Source organism: Thalassophryne amazonica, chromosome 20 (genome assembly GCF_902500255.1).
Source record: "Thalassophryne amazonica chromosome 20, fThaAma1.1, whole genome shotgun sequence".
Classification (NCBI taxonomy): domain Eukaryota; kingdom Metazoa; phylum Chordata; class Actinopteri; order Batrachoidiformes; family Batrachoididae; genus Thalassophryne; species Thalassophryne amazonica.
The window spans coordinates 44,009,708-44,024,569 of NC_047122.1; the positions used below are offsets into that span (position 1 = coordinate 44,009,708).

The window sequence follows — 14,862 nt, forward strand, 5'->3', positions numbered from 1 at the left end:
GCCAAGCCACCTGTAAACACAGCATATCGTACAATTAAGTACAGCATACAGTGTATGTGAATATATTATTTGTACGTCATAGTAAAGTCGACCACATGTGAATACAGACGTGCAAATGAAAGAAAGAAAAGCAAGAAAAACGTGTGTCTGTGCAGCTCAAATTTCATGGTCGACCAGAAAAAACCCTTGTACAGTATGTACAAGGGTTTTTTACAAGGGCTCATAGGGGTTGTTTCTATCCTACTCATCTCCTGATCCACTGCATCTTTCACAAATATCACAGTTTGTTGTAATTGTGGAACATACGTTGGTCCCCAGTTTTCGTGTTTTAAAACGATCCGGTCAAGTGTAAGTGTGACAGTCGAGGCCTGTTTATACTAAATAAATGAGTGCATTTAAGAAGTTTCGGGAACATCGATTCTCTCTCAGTAACTTTCGTAGAACTATCGGGCCTTTGTGCAGTTGTTCATAGCACACGTGCACGCACATGTTGTGCAAGAGTGTACATGTGAGAAAAGAATGTGAGTGAATTTACAAAAAGGCAAGGCAGAGAGGGCGGAGGGCATTAGGCCATGCTGAACAGCTGCTCCCCACACACACACACACACACACACACACACACACACACACACACACACACACACACACACACACACACACACACACACACACACACACACACACACACACACACAATGAGATTACTACTCTGTCATCAAGCGCTTCCTGCTTCCTCCTCGCCTCTGCTCGTCTCCTCCCTTCATCCGCATATAGTATAGTACTACATGCTCCAGTTGACATCTCATGCAGAGCCAGCACATTCCACATTATTACTACTTCAGATGTTTGTGGCCCAGAAGGGTTCTGATTGGTCGGTGTGCCTCTGACACTGTGGCTGTTCACAGCCAATAAAGAGCTTGCTGTGTGGAGACAGGAATTCAAAGACAGCTCCCTCTGCTGGACAATGCAAAGAATTCATTTCTGTACTTGTGTTTATTTTGCAAGTTTCCAGTCTCCCCATTTTACCACAGCGAAGCCGGTGGGCTAGAGGTAGAGGTGGGATGAAATCACCATCAAGTCACTCTCAAGTCATGAATCAGCTTGCAAACAATTGGTGGTCATTATGACTTGAGACATGACTTGGGACTTGCAGATTGATGACTTGACAGTGACTTTGTCCCACTTCTGGCTAGAGGTGTGGGGAGTCAGTCAGTCAGTCAGTCAGTCATGTGATATTTCACCTTGTGCAAGTGGTCAGATTGTCACCAAACGTGCTATATGCACTATGCATACTGACCCCAAGAAATCTACTGATTTCAGGATCAAAAGGTCAAAGTCACTGAAGCATACTTAAAAAAAAGACACTTGTGATTTAATAACTTCTCTGCTGATTACCTGATTGTCTCCAAACTTGGTATGTGGGTTAGGCATGGCGACTTGAAGAAGCCTATTGTATGGAGGGTCAAAGGGTCAAAGGTCAAGGTCACTATAGCTTACTTTGTACAAATCTTGAGGCTGCAAGCACCTTTTTTTTTTTTTACTGCAATTGTTACCAAACATGATATGGTGAACCCAAAAAAGCCTGTTGATTTTGGGGTCTAAAGGTCGAAATCACTAAATTGTACTTTGTAAAAGCTTTGTGCAGGAAAACATTATTTGTCATTGATAAGCTTATCACCATTTGTTCAGAGCACCATGGGTGAGTGTAGACTATGTTCTTATTCTCTCTTAAAGCTAGTTTTCCTTTTTTGTTCACAGCTGATTTTTGCAATACCTCCTTCCTGGATGCATACTTTCCTTCCACTCCCTCACATTCTACACATCCTCCCTTCTCAGTTAGTCCATCATTCATTGAAACAAAAGCCACACTGACATCAGATTCAACCCTGCACAGACAGATTCTGCTTTACAGCATTCAGACGGTATGCACATGGAAATGTGTGTGTGTGTGTTGGAAATGTGTGTTGGGTGGGGGGTTCCTCAACAAGTCCTCTGGTTTCTGCATATTTGGAGCCCAGTCAAAGGCCTGGCATCTCATTCAATGAGAAACCATCTGAGGGCGGAGAGTCCCTCTGTAAAAATTCCCTGCAAATATAAGTCCACTGAGTCAGATGGAAAGTCCACAGCTGTTAAAATGAGTCATAAAATGCACACAGTGTGCACACCTATTTACAAAACTGCATGCAGTGAAAGTGGGTTTTTCCAGTCGCTGCTAGGTTCAATTAATTTTTTTTTTTTAACTTTCGTTTCTGTGCAGCCAGGATTGGAAACCTGCTGAATTCTTCCAGCTCGCCTTCTTTGGTGTGCTAATAAACTGTAATTATTAAAAATGAGTTTTCTCATATAGGACTTACTGAGGAAACACCCATGTTTACCATTTTAAAGGGTTCGTATTTTGTAAAATCTGTTTACATTTAATTGTAGTTGGAGTTTCATATTAAACATCAACAAAGAAATCTTTTTTGTGACATATGTAATGTAAGGCCACATTCTTGTGGTTGGAGTTTAGCTTCCCATAATGCTTTACGTACCCTAGCAACAAAGAAAAAGGAAGTGTTTGGCTAAATATTTAGCAACATGTTTTGTTAAATATTTCATTTTAAATAGTTGAATAAATGCTACATATTTAACTGAATATTCAACTTACCTTTAACCTATTTAGCAAATTATTTAGACAAATGTGTATCCCGTGTGCGGCTCTTTAACTCAGTACTTATTTAAATATGGATGTAAACATTAACAATTAGTATTTGTTTAAATGTTTAGCTAAATTGCTTGCTACATAATTATTTGTCTAAATCATTTGCTAAATACCTAAAAATTAAATGATTTAAATGTTTAAAGCTAAATAACCAAACAGCTAAATGTTTACATATGTAAAACAATTACAATGCCAGACAATAAATTTTATTACATTATTTAGATTTTTTTTAAATACATTTTTCAACATACATGTCACAAAAACAGTTAAAGATGTGAAGTTTTTTGTTGAAAAACTAAACCCTTCATTTAACACATATTAGTTTGCAAATGGTGACACTTTTGTATTTCAAATTAAATTCCCAGCAATTTGTCACAGCTTCACAATTCATGTAAATATGTTTGATTGATTGAGTTTATGCAGTAGAATAATGCACAAGATACAGATATAATACACATTAAAATACAAGGATAACACAAGAAAATGAAAAACACTTAATTCCATTGTGGTCCATTATCTATATATTAAAAGCCAAGTGATTTCTGTATACGTGTATGTGTGCGTCCATGCATGTGTATGGCTTTGATCACGGACAAACTGGGGAGAGCTGACATTTACCGTTTGGTATGCTTATGTGTTTTGGGTCAAGGATGAACACTGCCAAAATGGAAAGTTGATAGGACTAATATTTTTGGAGAAATTAGTGACAACAGGTAACAACACTAAACAATGGACGTTGATATTTACATTCTGGAATCACACAGCATTCCAGCAGGGGGCGGTAAATCATCTATATATTAAAAGCCAAGTGGCTTCTGTGTACGTGTACGCATGTGTGTGTGTTTAACTTCGATCACGGACAAACTAAGGAGAGCTGACATTTGCCAAGGATGAACGCCACTAAAACGTAACATAGATACGACGATTATTTTTGGAGTAACGACGGATATTAGCTAACACTGAACAATGGATGTTGAAAATCATATTCTAGAATCACAGGCTATTCAAAATCATTATAGAAACTGCTAATTTATTACCACCCTTGTAAAATGTCCGCTACCTATTTTATAAACATTACCCAAAGAGCCCAAAGCCCATGGATCCCCACGCGCAATGTGCCCATGTTAAACATAAAGCTTACCGTTAATGTGCCAAGCCTCCAGTCAACTTAACTTTTCTCAACTGAAAGCAAAAATCGGTTTCCAAAAATTTAGAAGCATTCAGCACGGTGTTCCCAGTGAAGACACGACTACTTGTAAAACGTGCGCGCCTGTGTGTGTGGCGGGTGACTTGGTGTGGACGCCAGAGAGCAAATAAAGCTCAGCCATGCAGGGGCACTGCTTGTATAATAACCCAAAGATTTACTGAAGCTTGCTGAATTTTAATAAGAGTTCTGCAGGCTATTCCATCGCCTCTGGTCTCACAGCTCAAAGATCAGAGAGACTTTCCAAGCATGGCATCCGTCGGCCTCTCACACATTCTCAGTTTTCCCTTTTCCAGTCCTTTCCTTCCTCTCTGGGGCCTTTGTCTCTCTCTTAATCTCTCTCTGTCTGCCTGTCTCTCTCGCTCTGTCCCTGTGAAATTTGTATTAGAGCCACTCCAGGCATAATTATTGCTAAGCCTCTCTTGCTTCCCTGGCACAAAGAGCAACTTGTAACTCTCAGCACAAAAAATAACTTCCTACTGAAGGACAAAATGTTGTGGTGAACTTTTTAAATTGTGCACAATGGCTGACGAAACATTTGGAGAGGCTTTGATCAGACCACAAAGTTTGAGAAGTTTTACAGTTAAATTCGACTAAATTTTAACGGTCAATTTAAGGAAGATCTTACACATTTAGAACATAACCTACTGAAAAACATCACTACTACTGTGACAGCAACATCGTTTTCTGTCTTAGGAAACAGAAACAGACAAAAGTCTTGAATGGCGTTCGTGATTTTCATCTTTTGCTTCAGTTGCATGAATGCTGTATGAGGCTGGTGATTATTAGTAATTCACAAGGTTTAATGGATGCTATTTAAAAACCTAGCCTTCACAGGGAAACACCACTGAAAGAACATCGTTTCTCGCTGCTGGAACCATAAGACTAAACACGTCCCTGGCTAATATTACAAGAACATGGCTCTTAAAAATTTAATTTAATAGAAAATTGGCACTGGAACACAAAAAAGTGCACTAATGGCTGCTGCAAATGTGTGCGTAAAATTGCTTGCAGGGTAGGAAGGACTAAACCTGATTCATTCTTGTGTGATCTGTTAGGGATAAAGTCTGACTACCTCTGTCTCAATAGGTTTTTTCCTCGTACCTTTTCTATCCTACCCTATAGCCTACCTTCTACCCCTTTCTCTCTTCTTCTACCCTTTTCTGTCTACCTTATTCTTTACCATCTACCATTCAGTCTTATGCTCTACCATCTTGCCTATCTACTCTATCCTTTGCTGTGTATTTTACCCTTTTATCTTCTACGCCTGTACTTCACATTCTACCCTAGCTTAGGCTAGTGGCCGGCGATTACCTTAGTATTTCTTCTGTTCTTCTTGTTACTTAATGCTGACAAGTTATACCTTATTTGTAGTCTTTCTGCCGCCTGATTGTTTTTTATCTCTGTCCAAGGTGTGGCTCCTTCCAGAAGTTGGAGTGGGTGTCTTCTTCTGTAATGGTCATGAAGCAGACGGGATCTGAGGACCCCCCCCCTTCCCCTTTTCCCCTCCCCAGCCAGCCTCCCATCCTGGACACCAGCATGGACTCCCAAAATTTCCTGTATATTTATATTGTCAAGCGTGTAGGTAGCATGGCCCAAGCAAAGGGTCACCCCTATGAGTCTGGTCTGCTTGAGGTTTCTTCCTGAAATCATCAGAGGGAGTTTTTCTTACCACTGTTGCCCATTTGCATGCTCTGGGTGTTGATAAGGTTAGACTTTACTTCTGTGAAGCACCTTCAGGCAGCTTTGTTGCGATTTGGCGCTATATAAATAAAATAAAATGAATACCCTGTTTTACTCTTCTCTTTTGCTTTAGCCTACACTGTACCATTCAAACCTACCTGCTACCCTCATTATCTCCACCCTTATTTTCCATCCTCCATTTTTCTACTGTTCAACTCTCACCACTACCCTTGTATCTCTACCTGGTCCTCATCTCCCATCCTTCTATCCTGTATCTCTCTCTACCATCTTCTAGCCTTCACTGTTCCTTTTCTACCTAACCCCTAGCCTTTCACTCTAGTATTCCCTCTACTACCTTCAAGCCTTGTACCATCCAGCACTACATTCTCTACCCTACCCATTACTGTTCTACCCTTTTGAACTGTCCTTGTGCCCTACTCTTTTTTTCCCCTCCACCTTTAACCTCAGACTAGCTGATAAATACTTTGGCATAACCTTACCCAATGTTCACATTTGTGCTCATGACTTAAACAGTCTGTTAATAACATCATATTCATTCTCTGTATATGACCTCAACAACTGGCTGGACGCTACATTAAACAGAACACTATATAGAGTGAAGAAAATAAGTATTTGAACACCCTGCGGTTTTACAAGTTCTCCCACTTAGAAATCATGGAGGGGTCTGAAATTTTCATCTTAGGTGCATGTCCCCTGTGAGAGACATAATGTAAAAAAAAAAAAAAAAAAAAAAAATCCGTAAATCACAATGTATGATTTTTTTAAACAATTTATTTGTATGTTACTGCTGCAAATAAGTATCTGAACACCTACCAATCAGCAAGAATTCTGGCTCACACAGACCTGTTAATTTTTCTTTAAGAAGCCCTCTTATTCTGCACTCTTTACCTGTATTAATTGTACCTGTTTGAACTTGTTACCTGTATAAAAGACACCTGTTCACACACTCAATCAATCACACTTCAACCTGTCAACCATAGCCAAGACCAAGGAGCTGTCTAAGGACACCAGGGACAAAACTGTAGACCTGCACAAGGCTGGGATGGACTACAGGACAACAGGCAAGCAGCTTGGTAGAAGACAACAACTGTTATGATTATTTATTAGAAAGTGGAAGAAACACAAGATGACTGTCAATCTCCCTCGGTCTGGGATTCCATGCAAGATCTCACTTTGTGGGGTAAAGATGATTCTGAGAAAGCTCAGAACTACACAGGAGGACCTGGTCAATGACCTGACGACAGCTGGGACCACAGTCACAAAGATTACATTAGTAACACATGATGCTGTCATGGTTTAAAATCCTGCAGGGCAGCAAGGTCCCCCTGTTCAAGCCAGAACATGTCCAGGCCCATTTGAAGTTCACCAGTGACCATCTGGATGATCCAGAGGAGGCATGGGAGAAGGTCATGTGGTCAGATGAGACCAGAATAGGTCATGTATTGCGGGATTTTGGCAAAAAACCTCCTTCCCTCAGTAAGAGCATTGAAGATGGGTCATGGCTGGGTCTTCCAGCATGACAATGACCCCAAACACACAACCAGGGCACCTAAGGAGGGGCTCCATAAGAAGCATTTCAAGGTCCTGGAGTGGCCTGGCCAGTCTCCAGACCTGAACTCAATAGAAAATCTTTGGAGGGAGCTGAAACTCCAAACCTGAAAGATTTGGAGAAGATCTGCATGGAGGAGTGGACCAAAATCCCTGCTGCAGTGTGTGAAAACTTGGTGAAAAACTACAGGAAAAATTTGACCTCTGTAATTGCAAACAAAGGCTACTGTAACAAATATTAACATTGATTTTCACAGGTGTTCAAATACTTATTTGCAGCAGTAACATACAAATAAATTATATATATATATATATATATATATATATATATATATATATAAAAATCATACATTGTGATTTCTGGATTTTTTTTTTTAGATTATGTCTCTCACAGTGGACATGCACCTAAGATGAAAATTTCAGACCCCTCCATGATTTCTAAGTGGGAGAACTTGCAAAATCGCAGGGTGTTCAAATACTTATTTTCCTCACTGTATGTAATGAATACCTCACACACAGCTATTGTTGCTCAAGTAAATTTGCAAATGTCAACAGCAAAAATACCTTTAGATGTCACAGAGGAAAGTAAATACCGTGTGAGGATTAACAGCATCGACGCCATTCGCATTATTTGAGTGTTTTCAGCTTTCCCAATATTGTACCTGAAGGCAGGTATTGCAAACAGTGTATTTCTACACATCAACATGTTTCAGCAAGATGATGACAAATCCGTAAAAGTAACCTGCCTTCAGTGTAACAGTTACAGGTTTGTTCCTCAGTTACAAAAACAAAAGTCAAGCATTTTACTTTTCCACAAATATGTGCAAAATCATCTTTAAAAATAATGCTCCCATCACTTTTTTCTGCATTCTGCTGAGCCACAAGAGATGTGCTGCCCAATGCTGCCCCCATGTGGTGAAAAGCAACCAAGCCAACATAAAATGGCGTCCAAAATATTTGTGTCATCCAGATTTCTTTTGAGCACAAATGCACTCAGTGTAGCGGCTGTAGGTGTCCATGAAAGTTAACAAACCATAAAGGCAATGTTATGCCTGAACTCTGAAATGATGTCATCTCTGTCCCAGTAAAAATACAGCAGTTAACCATTTCAGCTTTAATGTGTTAAAATAAATGCATGGTGAAATCACATGCTTGTTTCGGAATTACAGGACACCGGCAGGAACTTTTACACATTCATAAGATGTGACTCAGATAAACACAATATAAAAATAATGACATCAATGATGATTATAAATACTACAAAACAAGAGATTGACTTGAAGAATGAGGATGTGACACGAGCAGTGACTGTGCTGCATTTGAGTCAAATTGATTGTTTCTAAACGCTTGTCCCGAGTGAGACTGTCCAAGCTGACTATGGTACAAAAACCGCAAGACAATATTTAATGAAAATACCAGTAAGTGTAGAGAACAGACAATAAATCAAGTCGTCGTCCCCCACCTTGAGTGCCCAGCTCCATCATCGTGGCCTGAAAGACTGTCATTCTCAATTTTAGAGTAAAGACTTCATCTGTGGTCGACAGCCTCTTAGGTCATGTGATTGATTTCTATCTTTAAGGTGGATGATGTCACATTTCTATCTGATGCCTCCAACTCCTCCATAAGTTACTTAGTTGTGATACTGAGATTTTGGCAGACCTGTAATTCCTGGGCGTTATATTCTTCAATGATGTAAAGTTTATATGGGTGATTCTTAGACTACGGGCATTTATTATGTCCTTTGATCATATTGTATGAAAAACAGAAAAATGGGGAAATTTCACACTTTTATAGTTATCTTTACAATGAAAGTGTGTTAAGAAATTTGTTGTAGTAGTCTAAGATGACTTTTTCACCTTTTTTCAGAATCATTATATGCAAATATTGTCGTTTTGTGCTTGTGCCACACCCAGACTTTTGATCTTCAATGATAAAAATGAATGGTAAAAGAAACATTTTTTCTAATGTTTTAAAATATCTCTGAATAAAATATCAGTAAAATAATCAAAACATAATTGGGGTATTCAATGTCATACAACTGTTGTGATTTTTTTAAACAAAATGTAGTTGTCCCACACTATCGCCGTAATTTCCACCACAACACTGTAATGTCCCTTTAAACAGTTTGTGGGTGATTCTTTAACTACGGGCACTATTGGCCTTGTAAATGTAATTTCCACCACACCATTGCCTTACAATATAAAGCGCCTTGGGGCAACTGTTTGTTGTGATTTGGCGCTATATACATGTGCTCTGATGTCACTGTTTATCTCCATAGAAACTACCCAAACAATCTTTCATACAAACTTCATACACTTTCATACGAGGTCCCTAAGATAAGATGGGACCTGATTATTCAAAACCTTATAAGTAAGAAGAAGAATTTTAAATTCTATTCTAGAATTAACAGGAAGCCAATGAAGAGAGGCCAATATGGGTGAGATATGCTCTCTCCTTCTAGTCCCCGTCAGTACTCTAGCTGCAGCATTTCGAATTAACTGAAGGCTTTTTAGGGAACTTTTAGGACAACCTGATAATAATGAATTACAATAGTCCAGCCTAGAGGAAATAAATGCATGAATTAGTTTTTCAGCATCACTCTGAGACAAGACCTTTCTGATTTTAGAGATATTGCGTAAATGCAAAAAAGCAGTCCTACATATTTGTTTAATATGCGCTTTGAATGACATATCCTGATCAAAAATGACTCCAAGATTTCTCACAGTATTACTAGAGGTCAGGGTAATGCCATCCAGAGTAAGGATCTGGTTAGACACCATGTTTCTAAGATTTGTGGGGCCAAGTACAATAACTTCAGTTTTATCTGAGTTTAAAAGCAGGAAATTAGAGGTCATCCATGTCTTTATGTCTGTAAGACAATCCTGCAGTTTAGCTAATTGGTGTGTGTCCTCTGGCTTCATGGATAGATAAAGCTGGGTATCATCTGCGTAACAATGAAAATTTAAGCAATACCGTCTAATAATACTGCCTAAGGGAAGCATGTATAAAGTGAATAAAATTGGTCCTAGCACAGAACCTTGTGGAACTCCATAATTAACTTTAGTCTGTGAAGAAGATTCCCCATTTACATGAACAAATTGTAATCTATTAGACAAATATGATTCAAACCACCGCAGCGCAGTGCCTTTAATACCTATGGCATGCTCTAATCTCTGTAATAAAATTTTATGGTCAACAGTATCAAAAGCAGCACTGAGGTCTAACAGAACAAGCACAGAGATGAGTCCACTGTCCGAGGCCATAAGAAGATCATTTGTAACCTTCACTAATGCTGTTTCTGTACTATGATGAATTCTAAAACCTGACTGAAACTCTTCAAATAGACCATTCCTCTGCAGATGATCAGTTAGCTGTTTTACAACTACCCTTTCAAGAATTTTTGAGAGAAAAGGAAGGTTGGAGATTGGCCTATAATTAGCTAAGATAGCTGGGTCAAGTGATGGCTTTTTAAGTAATGGTTTAATTACTGCCACCTTAAAAGCTTGTGGTACATAGCCAACTAACAAAGATAGATTGATCATATTTAAGATCGAAGCATTAAATAATGGTAGGGCTTCCTTGAGCAGCCTGGTAGGAATGGGGTCTAATAAACATGTTGATGGTTTGGATGAAGTAACTAATGAGAATAACTCAGACAGAACAATCGGAGAGAAAGAGTCTAACCAAATACCGGCATCACTGAAAGCAGCCAAAGATAACGATACATCTTTGGGATGGTTATGAGTAATTTTTTCTCTAATAGTTAAAATTTTGTTAGCAAAGAAAGTCATGAAGTCATTACTAGTTAAAGTTAATGGAATACTCAGCTCAATAGAGCTCTGACTCTTTGTCAGCCTGGCTACAGTGCTGAAAAGAAACCTGGGGTTGTTCTTATTTTCTTCAATTAGTGATGAGTAGAAAGATGTCCAAGCTTTACGGAGGGCTTTTTTATAGAGCAACAGACTCTTTTTCCAGGCTAAGTGAAGATCTTCTAAATTAGTGAGACGCCATTTCCTCTCCAACTTACGGGTTATCTGCTTTAAGCTACGAGTTTGTGAGTTATACCACGGAGTCAGACACTTCTGATTTAAAGCTCTCTTTTTCAGAGGAGCTACAGCATCCAAAGTTGTCTTCAATGAGGATGTAAAACTATTGACGAGATACTCTATCTCCCTTACAGAGATGCTAATGCTACCAGTCTGAACTTGGACAAAACTCTTCAGCGGCATCCTCCCAGTCCACTGAGCTGTAAATAGGCACTGGTGATGGCTGGGGTAGTAACCTGCAATGAACTGGTGTACTGTCCAGGGTCTCCAGTGGAGCAGAGTCATAGACTCTGCTCCACTTCACACTGAAGTATCTGGAGATAAATGCTGGCATGGTTGGTCTCAGGTCCCTCGTTTAACTCCAAATTAGTAATTCAGAAGCTTTCGCAAGTAATTCAATCAATGTCTGGAATCTTTTGCGGTGCTAAAAAGGCATTTATCGTGGTGGATGTATAATGCTGACCCACTGAAAATGTGAAATAACTGAAATAATGCCATCTTGTAAATTTTTATATAACTGTATATATATAAATAAAGTAGACACTGTAATGGAGTAAAGTACATACATGTAATATTACATACATATGCAGATAATATGTCTTTAGTCAAGGTATATATAAACTTATGCATGTTATCAAGACATCACAACAACACCTAATCTGATTCTGATCAAACTTGTCAGGTACAATGCACCTACAGATGGAAAGAAGTGATTTGATTTTGGTTAGGATCACTCAATGATAAAAGGTCAGAGGTCAAGATCAAACTTCAGGTCCCATGCAAAACAAATAAAGAACATTTTTTTATTATTATTATATTATTATAAGTCAGAGCGGGTGTGGAGGAAGAGCGGGTGAGCAGGGCAGTAGGACTACGGCAACAGGGAGCATGGACAAGGTGGGAGAGCGCACTACAGCGCAGGATCACCTGGACAAACATCTTGCAGCCAGATTTTCAGCGGGTCCGCTTCCTGGTGCAAGCTGTCTACGATGCTCTGCCAAGTCCAGCGAACCTCCATGTGTGGGGGAAAAGTGAGACACCTTCCTGCCCACTGTGCTCTGGTAGAGGCTCTTTAGAACACCTCCTCAGTGGCTGCCCAAAGGCTCTGGCAGATGGTCGCTATCGCTGGCGCCATGACCAGGTGCTTAAGGCAGTCGCTGAGAGCGTAGCCTCAGCCATCAGCTCCAGCAAGAACCATCATGCTCCAAAGAACGCAATCTCCTTTGTTAAAGCTGGAGAAAAACCCAGAGCAAACAACATGCGACATCAGGACTACTCCACACAGCAGCTGACTGGCACTTGCAGGTTGACCTGGGTAGGCAGCTGAGGTTCCCCCAGCACATCGCAACAACATTCCTTCGCCCAGATATGATCATGACCTCTCAGTCTTCGAAACAGCTGATCATACTGGAGTTGACAGTGCCCTGGGAAGAAAACATCGAGGCCAATGAGAGGAAGAGGGCTAAGTACCAGGAACTGGTTGAGGAGTGCAGGGAGGGAGGCTGGAAGACGGTCTACGAGCCCATAGAGGTAGGCTGCAGGGGATTTGCAGGGCGGTCTCTGTGCAAGGTCCTCAGCCGCCTGGGCATCGTAGGAGCGGCAAAGAAGAGGGCCATCAAGTCCTCAAGTGAAGCCGCCGAAAAGGCCACCAGGTGGCTTTGGATGAAGAGGGCAGATCCGTGGGCTGCTACTGGGATGCAAGTCGGGGCTTGATCACCCCCGGCTGGGTCGCCTGGGTGAGGGTGTATGATGTTGCAAGACCCGAAACACCTGATGACCCCAGGATACATCACTGATGATGCGTCCCAGTGCATCCATGAGGTGTATTTTGAATATTATTTCAGATATTTAATTGTTGGTGAACTCAACTGGTTAACTGTGTAACTTTTTTCCTCTACATGATATTTTAAAAAAGTGGGTGTGGTATCACTGTTCAGTCAGCACTTTTGACCTTTTTTAACCCGGCACACAAACAATGAACAAACCACTGCAGACAAATAATATAAAAACATCAATAATATTTTCATTTGTAACTCAATCTACTTTGAATTTGTCAAAAAATAAAACACCACAGAAGGACATCTGAGAGCTTATTTGTTTCTATGATTAAATATATACAACCCCTGGTAATAATTATGGAATCACCGACCTCGGAGGATGTTCATTCAGTTGTTTAATTTTGTAGAAAAAAAGCAGATCACAGACATGACACAAAACTAAAGTCATTTCAAATGGCAACTTTCTGGCTTTAAGAAACACTATAAGAAATCAGGAAAAATAATTGTGGCAGTCAGTAACGGTTACTTTTTTAAACCAAACAGAGGGAAAAAAAATGGACTCACTCAATTCTGAGGAATAAATTATGGAATCACCCTGTAAATTTTCATCCCCAAAACTAACACCTGCATCAAATCAGATCTGCTTGTTAGTCTGCATCTAAAAAGGAGTGATCACACCTTGGAGAGCTGTTGCACCAAGTGGACTGACATGAATCATGGCTCCAACACGAGAGATGTCAACTGAAACAAAGGAGAGGATTATCAAACTCTTAAAAGAGGGTAAATCATCACTCAATGTTGCAAAAGATGTTGGTTGTTCACAGTCAGCTGTGTCTAAACTCTGGACCAAATACAAACAACATGGGAAGGTTGTTAAAGGCAAACATACTGGTACACCAAGGAAGACATCAAAGCATCAAGACAGAAAACTTAAAGCAATATGTCTCAAAAATCGAAAATGCACAACCAAACAAAAGAGGAACGAATGGGAGGAAACTGGAGTCAACGTCTGTGACCGAACTGTAAGAAACCGCCTAAAGGAAATGGGATTTACATACAGAAAAGCTAAACGAAAGCCATCATTAACACCTAAACAGAAAAAAACAAGGTTACAATGGGCTAAGGAAAAGCAATCATGGACTGTGGATGACTGGATGAAAGTCATATTCTGCGAAGAATCTCGAATCTGCATTGGGCAAGGTGATGATGCTGGAACTTTTGTTTGGTGCCGTTCCAATGAGATTTATAAAGATGACTGCCTGAAGAGAACATGTAAATTTCCACAGTCATTGATGATATGGGGCTGCATGTCAGGTAAAGGCACTGGGGAGATGGCTGTCATTACATCATCAATAAATGCACAAGTTTACGTTGATATTTTGGACACTTTTCTTATCCTATCAATTGAAAAGATGTTTGGGGATGATGAAATCATTTTTCAAGATGATAATGCATCTTGCCATACAGCAAAAACTGTGAAGACATTCCTTGGAAAAAAGACACATAGGGTCAATGTCATGGCCTGCAAATAGTCCGGATCTTAATCCAATTGAAAATCTTTGGTGGAAGTTGAAGAAAATGGTCCATGACAAGGCTCCAACCTGCAAAACTGATCTGGCAACAGCAATCAGAGAAAGTTGGAGCCAGATTGATGAAGAGTACTGTTTGTCACTCAAGTCCATGCCTCAGAGACTGCAAGCTGTTATAAAAGCCAGAGGTGGTGCAACAAAATACTAGTGATGTGTTGGAGCGTTCTTTTGTTTTTCATGATTCCATCATTTTTTCCTCAGAATTGAGTGATTCCATATTTTTTTTCCCTCTGCTTGGTCTAAAAAAGTAACCGTTACTGACTGCCACAATTTTTTTTCCTGATTTCTTATA

The 14,862-nt window shown here is 39.9% G+C and overlaps 1 long non-coding RNA gene across 1 annotated transcript; it reads left to right on the forward strand.

Moving 5' to 3' along the window:
• Positions 1–1,356: 1,356 nt before the first annotated feature.
• On the forward strand, positions 1,357–12,423 carry LOC117502398. Its single transcript, XR_004558285.1, has 3 exons — positions 1,357–1,367; positions 9,282–9,284; positions 11,381–12,423. It is a non-coding gene; the product is annotated as an uncharacterized LOC117502398 (long non-coding RNA).
• Positions 12,424–14,862: the final 2,439 nt, after the last annotated feature.